Source organism: Camelus ferus, chromosome 15, assembly GCF_009834535.1.
Source record: "Camelus ferus isolate YT-003-E chromosome 15, BCGSAC_Cfer_1.0, whole genome shotgun sequence".
NCBI lineage: Eukaryota > Metazoa > Chordata > Mammalia > Artiodactyla > Camelidae > Camelus > Camelus ferus.
Genome location: NC_045710.1, coordinates 54,626,863 through 54,639,774, shown reverse-complemented (window position 1 = coordinate 54,639,774; position 12,912 = coordinate 54,626,863). Strand labels below are relative to the sequence as shown.

At 46.5% G+C, this 12,912-nt stretch overlaps 1 long non-coding RNA gene across 1 annotated transcript; it reads left to right on the top strand.

Annotated features, from left to right (window-relative positions):
• Positions 1-695: 695 nt before the first annotated feature.
• Positions 696-10,713, top strand: LOC116669052. The gene is made up of 3 exons (XR_004326426.1): positions 696-782; positions 9,434-9,528; positions 10,649-10,713. It is a non-coding gene; the product is annotated as an uncharacterized LOC116669052 (long non-coding RNA).
• Positions 10,714-12,912: the final 2,199 nt, after the last annotated feature.

Here is a 12,912-nt window from a genome sequence, read left to right as displayed (position 1 = left end):
AGATCCCTTGCAACTGGGACCCCAGGGAATGTTACCTGGTACTAGGGATCCACTGCAGTTGACAGATGTTTCCACAGGTAGGGAGAAGCTGTGTCATCTTGGGCAAGTCATTTCACCTTAGATTTCTTGCACTGAAAACAAAAAATACAATCTTCAAGGCCCTTACAGTCTTATGCTCAAAATATTTGCCCTTTGAAAGAAGAAGCAACACGCACTGGATGGAGGGCAATGGTTTGAGGGCTTGGGTTTGGGTGTCAGACAACCTGGGCTCCAATCCCCACTGTACCACTAGCCAGCAGTGCGCCTCAGACACAGTCCTGAATTTCTCTGAGCTTATTTTCTTTTCTTTTTAATATTTCAATTTTAATAAATATACCTATATAAACACTTTGGATCTTTATAATTATCAGCAAGGGTATTCAGGAAAAGATTTTGGGGTTTTTTGTTTGTTTTTTAAACTTTTTTTTTATTGAGTTATAGTCATTCTACAATGTTGTGTCAAATTCCAGTGTAGAGCACAATTTTTCAGTTATGCATGAACATACATACATTCATTGTCACATTCTCTTTCGCTGTGAGCCACTCTGAGCTTCTTTTCTTACATCTGAAAGTGAAACTTACTTTGCAAGGGTGTTCCAAGGATTAGAAATCCTGGAGATAAACTTCTGGGCACAGAGTAGCCACTCAAAAACTGGAGCCGGTCCGTGTGGGTGGAGAGATGGAGAGAGCTGGACAGTCCTTCACAGTGTGACTCTGAGCTGAGCCTTGAAGGGCGAGGAAAGGTAAGGCCAGGCGCGTGCGCAGCACCGGCCAGAAAAGGCGGACAAGCGATGCGACGGTGACAAGTGGATATAACGTGGTCTCAGATGGGAAGAGATAACATGTCCCTAGGTGTGATGCAGGACAGATGGTAACAGGTGCTACTTCCAGCAAAGGGAGCTTCAGGGGTCACATGGCATTCGAGCTGGGAGTTAAATGACAGGAGGATGTCTAGAACAAAAGTTATGGTGAGAGTGGCTCTGGGGGAAACCCCATGGGCCCGTGGGCAAAGGCAGGGAGCTAAGAGTCCTGTGGGTCTAGGGGAGGGGAGGCCGTGAGGCTGGAGGAGGAGGCAGCAGTTGAGTGTTTTCAACCCAGCGCTCCGAGGGGCGCGGACAAGACAGGCGGGCTCCGCCCCCGCTGCTCACACCGACTCGCCGCCGCCTCGTACCTGCTTCGCCGCGGCACTCCGCGCGGGCTGCATCCGCCAGGCCGGAGCCGGGATGCCCGGGGGTCCGGGAGGGGCTCCCGAGGTCCCCGGGGCCACTCGGCAAAGGGGCTGGTGCGGGACTTGTGTTCAGAAGGTGAAGGGCTGGGAGAGCAGGCAGGCATTCGGGGCAGCTTCCTTCCCGCCCGCCCGGCGGCTGGCTGCGTGCCCTGAACTTGACCTCACATGACCTATGTGTTCCCTTCTTGGAAACGATTCCAGTGCCAGGAGCAGTTGAGCTCTGCCTTTGGCTTTCTTTTTCCTTCAGAGCAGGGACTTTGTCTCAGCTGAGACTGGCTTCTGCTGCTCCCAGAGTCTTGGCTCCCCCGTCAGCAGCACCTTGCGAGCCCTCCGTGGCTGCCAGCGGGGGGCCTAGTGTTCGCAGCCTCTTCTCCTTGATTCCCGTCAGCCCTCATTGTTCTAAGAAATGATGACTTTGAGAGTGCGAGATCATTGCATAGATAAAGACCAAGGGGGGAGGTGGAAACCCCCTTGTCCCCTCCCCCGCTCACAGCCCTCCCCTCCTTCTCCCCGCCCCCCGCAGCCCTCCCCAGGTCACTCGGCTACGTAACAGCCGAGCTGGACCAATGCAGTAGTTCCGACTCTCAGGCCAGTGCTCTCTGTCCTGGCTATGAGCTGCTTAACTCCGTACTCCTCAAACTCATTAACGCGTGGCGGTGTGGACGTCGGCTCGTTTGCAAGTCTTAATTTGGATTAATGTCAGTGTCTTGCAACTCCTGTGTGAAAAAGTGAGTTATGTTTTGGACATCGTCCTTGTTGACAATACCATGTTTGGATGTTTTGTGGACTGGGTTGGCGTGAAAAATAATTCCCAAAATGCCTGGATTTGTCCAGTGTTGCTGATTAGTGTTGTCTTAGGAGACTAAATCCAGCATTAGCCCCAATAAGGGTAAGGAAGCACACCATTCTCTCCTAGTCCAATGCATAAGGAATACACACAGCATATTTATCAAAAGGAAGGGACGGATTTCTAACCAGCATAAAAGCTAGAAATTATTAATCCCAAACAGACTGCTTTGCTCAAAAACCTTTTGAGTTAGTTTGTGGGTCCCAGTAGAGAGCCAGGCTCTGTTCACCATTCAGCAAGAATCTGTTGACTATCTAGGTCCCAGGTGTTATGGACGGTGCCGAGAATACACTGGGTAGCAACGCAGACACACACGTGTACAAATGACCTCTTGACTTAAAAAGGAAGACGTCTTACCTAGGCTTGAGTACCATGTTACTCGTCAGATTTGGTTCTCAAAGATATTTTCAGCTGCTTCCTAAAATTAGGCTTCTCTTCAAAGGATGCAGAATGAATTCACTGATTGAAAATACTCAGAAAATAATGTAACTTAGACAAAGGCAATCTCAAAAGAGGAATTCCTAAGACATTTTAAGCAATGGCCACATAGCCTCCCAAGGAGGTGACTTAGATAAGAACATTTATTTAGAAGTAGACATTCTGGGGTTTTTGTGTCAAATGCAAAGGCACATTTTCATGGGAACAAGGTTTTGGCTTCTGGAGGCCAGCCACCTCTCAAAGCAAGATGACCAGAAGATCTGAACCAACTCAGCCTATTGGCTGCTGTCCACTGTCCATGAGCCCTCAGGCTAGGACTGCCCTGGGCACCCACGTTTGACAGCACCTGCCTACAGGATCTCCAAATCAAATCAAATTACAAGACCAACACAGCTTAGAAACAAACCTTTTCATTTGCACGGGTTCCCGCGCTGCCAAGGATATTTCATTGATCAAAGGGAAGTGCTGTCATCTGAGTGTCCAGCTTCTTTCACGAAGAACACATTCTCTATGCTGTCCCACACAGCACTTTCTCAGTTACCTTCTCCTTGGAGTCACCCCCAACTCTTGCAGTAGGCATTAAATATCCCCATTTGACAGACAGACTGAGGTTCCGTTAAACGACTCCCCTAAAGCATGCAGCTGGAGAGGGGCCCTTATGGGGCTTGAAGCCAGATGCTGTGGTTTCTCCTCCCTTCTCCACCAGACCAGAGGCATCAACTCTGTTGGAAACTCACAATGGCTCGTGCAAGCAGTGGTCCCCAGCCTGGTTGCACATTAGCCCCCACCCAAGAGTGATTAGATGTTGCCAATGACACGAGGCCCAGGCCCCCCTGCAGGTCCAGCCCACCAGAATCTCTGTGAGCGGGGCCGGGGATTGACATTCCTTAAGAGCTCTAGGGAGCTTCCGCGGGCTGTCATGGTCATTCTGTTGGTCGTCAGGGATTTGCTGCCTGCTCTCTCAAGGACCTGCTTTAAGGCCTAGATATTTCAGTTGTCTTTTCAAAAATAATTTTCTATTTCTCAATTATAGGAATAATACCTATTTATTGCAGAAATTTTAGAAGGTATGAAGAAGAAAACAAAAATCCAGAGATGCACTGGTTGTTTTTAGTATGTTTTTATTGAAGTATAGTCAGTTAACAATGTTGTGTCAATTTCTGGTGTACTGCACAGGGCTTCAGTCACATAAGAACATACATAAATTCGTTCTCATATTCTTTTTCACCATAGGTTACTGCAAGATATTGAATATGATTCCCTGTGCTATACAGTATAAACCTGTTTATCTATTTTATATATATTATTTAGCATCTGCAAATCTCAAACTCCCAATTTATCCCTTCCCACCCCTTCCTTCTCTGGTAACCATGAATTTGTTTTCTATTTCTGTGAGTCTGTTCCTGTTTTGTAAATAAGTTTGTTTGTTTTGTAGATTCCACATATAAGTGATATCATGGTATTTTTCTTTCTCTTTCTCACTTACTTCACTTAGAATGACATTCTCCAGGTCCATCCATGTTGCTGCAAATGGCATTATTTTATTCTTTTTTATGGCTGAGTAGTATTCCATTGTATAAATATACCACAACTTCTTTATCCAGTCATCTGTTGATGGACATTTAGGTTGTTTCCGTGTCTTGGCTACTGTATATAGCATTGCTATGAACATTGGGGTGCATGCGTCTTTTTGAATTAAGGTCCCTTCTGGATATATGCCCAGGAGTGGGATTGCTGGATCATATGGTAAGTCTATTCTTAGTCTTTTGAGGAACAGAGATGCACTGTTACTATTTTGATGTATTCCCTTCCAATCCCTGTGCATATTTACTTGCAAATTCTTGATACCATACAGTGATTATTTTCTTTTGACTTCATATGGTAAATGTTTTCCAGTGTTACCAAATATTTTTCAAAAACACTATTTTAATATTAAAATATAAAAGATTTTTAAAGATATGGTCCACAACATTAACAATGACTAACAAACACTTGGACAGCAGATTCTTCTTAGATTTTTCTTTTTGCTCATTTGTATCTTCTTTTTTTATAATTAACTTGTGTTTGTTTAATTTTTAAATGAGATTATTATAATAGCTGCATTGTGTTCTATTGTGCTTATATCTTATAAATTAATCATTCTTTAATGTCACACATTTATGTTGTTTCTAATTTTGTTGTTATAAATAAGCCTTCCATGAAGATCCTTGTACCTAGATCTTTGTGCACTACTTTCCTAGAAGTGAGATTATTGAACGAGAAGGTATATAAACATTTTGCAGATTATCGATAAACCTACTAAATTGCTTTCCAGAAGGGCACGTGAGTTTATGGTCCCATCAGTGGCATATCTTGGGAAAGAAAATTGTTAACAGTATTTGCAAAACAGAGCCTTGAACAACATGCGGGTTAGGGCACTGGCATGCGGAGAAGTACAAAATCCTGGTATAACGTACAGTCAGCCCTCCGGATCGTCGGTTCCTCCATGTCCACAGTTCCGCGTCCTCAGATTCGACCAACTGCAGATGGTGCAGTACTGTAGTATCAACTATTGAAAGAAAAAATCCAGGTATAAGTAGGCTCACGGAATTCAAACCTGTATTGTTCAAGGGTCAACTATATTTTATTTTGTGATCGTCAGCTTGCTGCGTTCATTAAGGAGGCTGGACTTTTTATATCTTCATTGGTCATTTACGTTGCTTCTTTTGTGAATGTTCATATTCTTTGTCTTTTTTCCTCCCTGTGGGAATTCATCTTTTTTCTTATATACTAACTATATAACCCTTTTCCTTTTCATTTGTTTTGTAAATATTTTCCCTGAATTTATCATTTAATTTGGGTTGTTGACCCACAGAAGGATTGATTTTTATGCTTAGAAAGACTTTTTGATTGCTTGATTAGATAAATAGTTACAATTTTCTTCTGTAGGTTGCAATGAATAAATGCTTACTTAAACAAGAGTAATTTTTTCTGGCTAAGTGGGATTTTATTGGTCTGCACTAAGAAACAGTCCATCTCCTACAGGGACCTGACTTGGAATGATCAAAACTACAATACTTTGATAGTATGCAATCCTTGAATGACCCCACCAGATACATGATCGTGTAAATAAAACATTGTTGGTATTCCCACCTTTGTAGGACAAAACATCTCAAAAGCAAACAGTATAGCACAGCCTCTCACAAAAGACTGCCCCGCCCCCAAACTAACAAAATCCCACTCCCACTTCATATTCAAAACTAAGGTGGGTCTTAGGATGATACCACTTGGCCTCAGGTGGACACTTTCTTTCAGGTCAACCCCCCTCTCCCACTCCCAGGTCCCATGCCTTGGGGACAGACACTAATCCTGAGTGGGGTTGCTCTGGCATGTAGTATTTGAGACATACAGATACAAAAAAAAATTATTCGCTGTTTCTCTGACATTTGAATTTAACTGGATGCCCTGTATTTTTATTTGCAACCCAGATTTATCTGGCAACCCTAACCCTGAGGTTTTCTTTCAGTGTCGATGTTGGGGCTCACAGTCCCAGGAGTGCCCACAGGCAACAGCAGACAGACCTGGCACCTCTGACAAACCACATGAAGGTCTGTACCCGTCTGCCTCCAGAGAGGGCTCTTGCCGTCAGGAGGCCTCAGAGACATTTTCCAAAAACCCCCACTACACTGACTTTCCTACGAAGGTCAGCATGTGCTTATAAACCTGCTCTTCTCCCAGGCCTCTCGGGGGTGCTTCCAGGCATCCTGCACTTCATTGTTCTTCCCTCTTCTCTTCCCAGCAGCTGTGAGGCTCATCTTGGGCCTGTGGATCTGGGCAGGCCCTGCTGAGTGCCCGCCACTGCCTCACTCGGGTCCCCTTAGCCCACATCCCTGTTTGAATGGCCAGTCTGTCTTATCCCCGTGGCCTCTTTCTGCCTGAACACCCATTTTCTGTCTTATAGGCTTTTGATTCACTATAAATAATTAGATTGTTTTCCAAAGGCTGGATGTTCAAATTCAAGTTTTATGGTGGTTTGAGATGGCTGAATGTCATGTGGATGTGCCCACCATTAGGACAACCCTAAAGATTGGCAAGACTGAGACACAAGCTGAGAACCCCCTCCCCCGTTTAGCAGATAAATTGTACAATGTGGGCAACAGAAAACCTCCCCAGGAACGATGCCAGAGTGACCTCGAATGACTGGATCCATTAGCGCAGGTGTTTCCAAGAACGCCCCTCCCAGCTCCGTGGGGGATGCCTGCATCTTTTTAATCCCTAGCCACTGAAGATTTCTAAGGCAGAGCTTCCCAATCTTTAGAGCACCTGTGAATCCCCTAGAGTTTTGTGAAGATGCAGGTTCTGATTCGGGAGCTCCGGGGCCTGCTGAGATGCTGTGCTTCTGTAGACTCTCAGTGGCGCCACTGCTGCAAGTCCGTGGATTGCACTTGGGACAGCAGGGCCGAAACTTCTTTCCGATTGACTGCAGGGTGGCCCAGACACCTGGTGTTTTCAATTCCAGGGCTCTGGGCGAGACTGCCTAGGCCCAGGCGGTCTGAATCAAAGGAGATGTGATCCATGTCTGCGAGAAAGGAGACACAGGGCGAGGGCAAAGGAGATGGGCCAGGGTGAGAAAGGAGAGTAGGGGCAGGAAGCCTGAGAGAGGGGACGAGTTCAGGACAGTTTAGGGTGGAGCTGACAAGACCCAGGCTGATGGAATGTGGGGCAGCAGGGAGGCATTTGGAGAACAGACTGTCACCAGCTGGGGAGGAAGAGCAGGGGCTGCTACTCAGTGCCACGCCTCATCCTGGGCACCTGGACGTCATTATCTACTGGCGGTAAGGCAGTACCTTAGATAACACATAATGTCCTCATTGCTTTCTGTATATATTTTAACTCTGCTTGTCACGGCTACGTATGGTTAAAATATTGTAAGATGCTTTCTCTGTGAAGTGGAAAGAGTGATAGGGGTTGGGGATGGGCATGGAAGGATAGGACTGTTTGAGTGCCTACTGTATACTAAGGTCTGAAATAGGACATTGCCATAGTGCGGCTCTTTGCTCTTCTGTGTCCCATTTTTGCAGATGGGAAGAAGGCTGGGAGAGGGTAATTGCCCACCGTCACAGATCAGTACATGGAGGAACTGGAAATGGAGCCCAGACATCCAGAGAGAGCATCTCAGTGTGTGGGGAAGGGGGAGGGTGTTATGGGGGGCACAAGGGCTGAGTGGGAGCAAGGGGGTCTCTGGTGGGAGCTCGGAGGATTGGTCGCCCTGCACTGCACAGTTCCTGCAAATGGGGCTTCATCCTCACCCATGAAAGGATGTGGGGAAGGGGAGCCTCAAGGACAAATGAGGTTGACATCAAGTTCAGGTCTCAGATGGGACGAGCAGACCCCTGCTCAGCAGAGGTGGGGATGGGAGCAACATACTGAAATAGGATAATGAGATGAACCAATCTTTTAGGGAGGCTCAGCTCTTTCTGTGGCGCCTTGGCACTGCTCTAACTGGATTCGTAGGATTTGTACTTCAGGCATTTCATGATTTTTATACTACACATATTTGCTGTGGTTTCCTCTCCCTAACTCCCCACTTTCTTCTTCTTCTTCTTTTTTTTAACAAGTTCCTTTTTAAAATGCTGACCTTGTTTGAAGATTTGATGTTGAAGTTTAATCGACGTAGATCATAGGATCTGGGCACAGCCGGTTTCCCCTGCTGAACTGTTTCCTGGGTCTCTCTGTGGGCAGGTCCCACAGGCGCCTCAGTGGAACATGTCCTTGCTGACCTCATTTTACAACCTGCTCCTCCTCTGGGCCGCTTGGTCCTGCCATCCACCCTGCTGCTCTTTCAGAGACCTCCTTCCCCTTCCTTGATCCAATCAGCCCCTTCCCGTCTTTTTTTTTTTTAATTGAAGTATAGTCAGTTACAATGTGTCAATTTCTGGTGTACAACATAATGTCCCAGTCATGTGTATATATATATATGCATATATTTGTTTTCATATTCCTTTTCATTAAAGGTTATTACAAGATATTGAATATAGTTCCCTGAGCTATACAGAGGAAATTTGTTTTTTTAATCTATTTTTATATTTAGTGGTTAACATTTACAAATTTCAAACTCCCAAATTTATCCCTTCCCACCCCCTCAGCCCCTTCCTGTTGGTTTGACTCCCTAAATCTCTCCAATACACACTTCTCTTGATCCCCACCCCTACCTATCCTAATGGAGACCATCATTTTTTCTCACCTGGGTTCCTGCAACAGCCTTCCAGCTCGCTTTTCTGCCTCTGTCCCAAGACCCCAGACCACAGCTGGTACTGAGCAAGATATGATCCCTGTCCATGGCACAGTGGATGAGACAGACCAAATCATTCTTACTGATGTGATTGGCTGGCCCAGTCTTGAGAGCTCATCAAAGGCTTCCTGGAGTGTCACCTGAGCTTAGCCAGGAAGGATGAGTGGGAGTGAATGGCAAGAAGGCAGGAAATGCTTCTGCCAAAGCTATGCTGTTTTAGTAGTTTCCTTTAACAGGCAGGCCCCTAGTGACATATATACCCTGAGTCCTTTCCTTTTCTGGATTGTTTTTCTATTCACACATAAATTTCTACTGAGTTTGCCCCACTGCCACTCATCTCTCCCACCATGCTTCCCTCCACTCTGATTTCTTTCACAGTAGTCTACATCTCTGAACGTGCTCTAGGGGGAGGAATGACAACCATTAGAGTGGAAATCTCAAATATATGTCCCCAGGAGGGAAAGATGCTCTAGAAATGGACAGAACTGATTGCACTAACACATACCTCAAATGCACATACACACATCCACCTTACATGCACACACACATACCATTCCCTGCATGTAAGTTATTAGTGCTGTTAACCAAATATTTTTGCTTCTCCTTCCAGGCACATGGGAGCATTGCACATATGGCACGTCCCTGCCCGCTTGTGACTTGCTCTGGTCAATGAAATGGGAGCAAAGTGACATGTGTTACTTCCAGGTAAATGCTTTAAAGAGTCAGTGCTCAATTTACCTCATTCTCATTTCCTGCCTTCAGGGTTGAGGAGGCAACACGTCTATTGCAGCAGCCTGTGTCCCTAAGTGGCTACGGAAACCAGACCCACAGTGGACATATGTCATGATTGAGAAATAAAATTGTGCTACTGTCAAACCACAGAGACCTGGGGATTTCTTGTTACTGTAGCACAACCTAACTGATCCTGACTGATACATCTGGCCAAATCAAGGTTTAGGGGCACCAGGGCCTTCACTCTTGTTGGGTATTCAGCATCCTGAGTCCCTGAGTCAATCAGAGTTCCTATCCTCCTGCCCAGTCCCCTTAGGCTGGAAGATTTCCAGGTTATTTCATCTCTTTCCCATTATGATGGGGACCCTTGCATGCTCCTTATAAGTTACGTAGTCTATTTGATTGAACCTAAATTCAAAACGAAGTCACAGAAATAGTTATAAAGCATGAAAGCATTTGCTGAGCTTTTCAAAAGCTCATTCTAGATGCCCTACACATGTCACACTAACCAACGCATGTCCGAAAGCAATCCCCTAATGAATCTCCCTTTCCCCAAGAGCAAAATGCCAGCCTCTGCCCCCAGAACAGCCTTGGCACTGGTAGGCTAACTTCAGAGGTCCTGGATTGTAGGCCTGATCCTGCCACTTAGTAGTGAATGATCTTGGAAGAATACCTTTCTGAGTCCCAGTTCCCTTATCTGTAAAATGATGATGATGATAATAATAACAACCATGTCATAGAAAGAAAAGGAAAGTAACATTTGTACATTTGGTGTATAACCACTCTCTGCAGATAGAACAAGAATGTCTGTGGAAATGCTTTGAAAAGGGAAAACCCTGTGCAAACGTAAGCTGATAATATTTTTAACCAATACATGACCAAAGAAGAAACACAGCCCAAATCAAATGAGCTTCCCAATGCCTTCAGTCTTTAAAACCAAGCCCGGTGTAGACATCGGTCTATATTTACATTTCTGCAAAAGGTCCCGTAATACAAAGCTCATTCTTCAACTAGGACAAATTGCTTATTAGCTGAAGTGAAGGAGTGGGGTCAAGCACCTCAGCGGAGGTCAGTCCCATTCAATCATTTGCAGGTTGGGCAAGCACCCAGCAGTGACGGTCCCACGCAGTGACTTCCCGAAGAACCGCACGCGCGCACATCCAGTTATACTTTCTGTGCCCTTGGCCCAGCGCTGAAGGAACTTCAGTTCATCGACGGAAGCCCTGCTTATTCCCCAGCCCCACTTCCATCCCGATCCAGCGAAACGCCCCTTGCCAATTTCGAAGCGCCTGCAGTCCTTCCGGCTTTTCCCTCTCGCGACGGGATTTCCCTTTCCAGCCCTCAGGGCCCGCGGCGCCGCCGGGTCCTGACCTCACGGCAGCAATTGCTGAAAAGGTTCTGCCCTCGGCAGCCGGTGTGTGGGCACCCCCCGGGGTGGGGGCCCCCCGTCAGTCTACCTCCTCTGAGCGCTTCGGGCGTGATGTTGGCCGCCGCCGAGGTGCCGAACTTGCTCTGCGACCGCTTCTCCAGCTGGAGCGCGCACCACCTGAAAGGCTTGTTACAACAGAGCGCGCGGGGCCCCACCTCCAGAGTTTCTGCCTTGAGTAGGTTGAGGGTGGGGCCGACAACTTGCATTTCCACCAAGTTCCCAGGTGTCGGTGACGCTGCGCATCCGGGACCACCCTTAGTGAACCTCTGCCTTTGGATTTAGGCGGCTTTCAGTTACAGAGGCTCGCTGGGCTCCTCCGCGCCGGTCCCGGCTGTTCTCCCGACCTGAGCGCTGTTCCTGGAGGGAACAACCCAGAAGGTTGCAGACCTGGGAAGGCAGGGCCGGAGGAGTTTGGGCTTTGTCTTGGAGGGCCCTGAAGGATTTGTGCAGATAGGAAAGCAGGCAGGAATAAACTTTGGAAGCCTGTGGGTCGTTGATGTTACTGGGATATTTCATTCATCAGGTTGTAGTGACCTCGTTTCTTCAACCCGTATTGATCCTGTGCTAGGTCTAGGGTTACAAAGGTGAACAGACAGGGTCCTAGCCTTCCAAGGGCTCATAGTAACCGGGAGGGAAATGTGCAAACAATTAAATTACCGATAAGATAACTGTTCCTAGGGAGGTAGCAGCGTCAAACTTCTGCGGAGGGCGGGTGGGCGGGGCTCTGGAATCTGTCTGAGGAGCTAGAAAAAGGTTTCACGAAGAACTGGCATTTATGCTGAGACTTGCAGGAGGGGTGGGAATTTGGCAGGTAGAAGTGGGTAGCTGGGAAGGGGTTTCCCCAGGCAGAAGGCATGAGAAACAAGACTGCTCAGGTACAAGGTTGTGAGGGAGACTGACAGTGCGTCTCCGGCCTGGGCCTGGTTTCCCTCCTACCTCTCTCTCTGGAGGGTCCTTCTGTCTCCTTTGCTGCCCCTCATTAGCTGCTGCCCCTCACGAGCTGGTGTTCCCAGGGCTGTGTCCTGGTTGCCGTTTCTTCTCCCTCTCCATGTCCACGCCTGATGAGCAGCTCCACTCCCGAGGCCTCCAGATCTCCCGATGGGGCCCACGTGTGTTTCCAGCCCAAGCCTTGCCCCCTCAGCTCCACACTCAGCTCCACGCAGATGTCCCCAGGCATCTTTCCTCCTGTGTTCTGCCTTGGTAAATGGCAAACTAGCATCCACCTAGTTACCTAAGCCAGAAGATTTCGTGAAATGATCCTTTCATAGATAGCTGGTGAACTGGCACAGTGAATTGCTGGTGCCATTTACCAAGACAGAACACAGGAGGCTCCAATTCTGAGTCTACAATTTACTAGCTGAGTGACCTTGAGCAAATTATTTAATCTGTTTCCTCCTCTGTGAAATGGATTTAATGATAGTACCCACCTCACAAAGTTGTTCTACGGATTAAACAATAATTGTTACTTATTAAGCCCTATGTTATGTACTTTACTTGGATTTCTTCAGAGATGGTGAGTACCTTGTCCAAGGTCACTCTGCTGGCAAGTGGGAGAGCCAGGTCTGGAACCCACAGTTCCTTGACTCCTAAGCCACCTTCTTCATTGTCACACTATCTGGAGATTGTATATCAAATAGGGAAATGCCTACAACATAACGTTAAGTGAAAAGAGGACAGCAAATTGCCTAATCAGTGAGTACAGCCATGTTATTTAAAAAAGGGAACTAATCTACAAATAGAAAAGGCTAGAAGGAAATATGACAAATGGTTAAATGTAGTTGTATTTGGGTTATTTTTGACTTCTAATTTTCTATTTTCTATCTTGTCTTTAATATACATACTTTTTACTAAAATAAAATATTTAAAACATTAAACATTTATTACACTAAAAACAACTACAAGTCCACAAACTGTTCTCATGTTTGATT